Genomic DNA, 1,694 nt, shown 5'->3' with positions numbered 1-1,694 from the left:
TCAAGGACAGTGCTCAGGCCCTGAGCTCAAGCCCAAGACTGGCAGAAAAAAAGGGGGGGAGGTAAGCAGATTCAAGGCCCTAAACTCAAATCCTAGTATCAGAGGGGGAAAAAAAGGAAACTCTTCGTAAAAATGAGACTCTGAGTTGATCACCAGGGTCTCCTTTCAGGAGGTTGAAATCTGAGGATTGTGACTTAAAGCCAGCTGGGGCAGGAAAGTCTGTGAGACTCTTATTTCAAATTATTCATCAAAATGCCAAAAATGGAGCTGTGGTTCAAGTGGTAAGGTGCTACTTATGAGAAAAAAACTCTCTTGGTAATAGAACCCTGCCCCTGGGTCAAAGTTCCAGGATATACACACACAAAACAGACACTGAAGGATTCCTTCTCTCCTCTCTATTGCCTGCCCTCCCCCCCACACACACCCCACATTCATAAGTGGTATCATTATCAAAAAGAATTCTTTTTTAAAAAAAATATGGAACACTTCACAAATATGCATGTCATCCTTGTGCAGGGGCCATGCTAATCTTCTCTGTATCATTCCAATTTTAGTATATGTGCTGCAGAAGCGAGCACCGGGAAGAATTCTTTAGAAAGGATTAACAGATAGCACTGGGCCATTTTCTCTCTATCTCCCAGCCCCATCGGTGGGAAAAAAAATGTCCATCCAACTTAAATTCATTCACCAAACAAGAACCGGGCATCCTGGCTGTGCTGGGCCATGCTGGGCCCGGGAACCTAAAGCTGGGGTGCATGGGGAGGGGGGTGGTTAGGAGGCTCCTAGGCTCACATTTCAGGTGAGGGAAGCCTTAGGGAGACTTCTGGAGGGCTGATATCTGAGCCTGGAGATAAATGGAAGCTTAAGGAGAGGAGAGAAAGTTCCAGGCCAAAGGGTTGGCAGAACAGCCAGGCGCAGAGAAAGCACGGCCCCCTCTCAAAGTGTAGCCCTGAGTGGAGCGAGGAGAGGCAGGCTGCAGAGTAGGCAGGTCCAGGCCCACAGGGGTTCTCTGGGCATGCATAGGCATTTGAGCCCCACACTGTACGGTGTCAGGGGGTCACCAGAGGGTTCCAATCCTGCAGTTACAAGGTGGAGTCTGGGTTTTCATCAAGATAGACACTAAGTGGCTGTGATGCTTTTTCTGTCACTTGAGTTGTGGTTCAGAAACTGCACCAGAGACCCACAAGGCGCCCAGGTTGGAAGGCGCTGGGCATGGCTGCCTAGATTGAGGACAATCCGTGTGCTGCCTCCATGCGGTTTCAAAATACCAGCTTCCACCACAAGGAGAGACAGCACTTGTAGTTTCCACCAGTAAATGAGAGTACTCTCCCCTAAATGGCCCAGCCTCCCCCCAACACCCCATTCCAGTAGCTATGGGGAGAGTTCCTTGACCCCTAGATGCCTCCAGAACAGCCACCCCAGGGAGCCGGGCTAGGCTTGTGTGACTCAATCAGATGGGAACAGCTTGCTATTATATTTTTAGGCTCCCATTTCCTTATCTCTTACAAATGTTAGGTATTTACTTTTTAAATAGAATTGAGTAAGTAAAGCTAATATTGGAATACTGAGAATTTCACAATAGGCAAGAAGATAATCAAATCTGTGCCTCCTTCCCACCGGGGAGCACCTGGGATCCCCTCCCCCAGCCCCCTTCCCCTCCCCACACTGGTACTGTCACTCTGTTACAAAGACAT

At 48.9% G+C, this 1,694-nt stretch overlaps 1 non-coding gene across 1 annotated transcript; it reads right to left on the bottom strand.

The window, feature by feature from the left end:
• Positions 1-471: 471 nt before the first annotated feature.
• On the bottom strand, positions 472-578 carry LOC150053751 (U6 spliceosomal RNA). Its single transcript, XR_016537986.1, has one exon. It is a non-coding gene; the product is annotated as a U6 spliceosomal RNA (small nuclear RNA).
• Between the last annotated feature and the right edge of the window lie 1,116 nt (positions 579-1,694).

Source organism: Megascapheus bottae, chromosome 15 (genome assembly GCF_031878675.1).
Source record: "Megascapheus bottae isolate mThoBot1 chromosome 15, mThoBot2.hap1, whole genome shotgun sequence".
NCBI classification, from domain to species: domain Eukaryota; kingdom Metazoa; phylum Chordata; class Mammalia; order Rodentia; family Geomyidae; genus Megascapheus; species Megascapheus bottae.
This window is presented reverse-complemented; position numbering and strand designations above follow the sequence as displayed.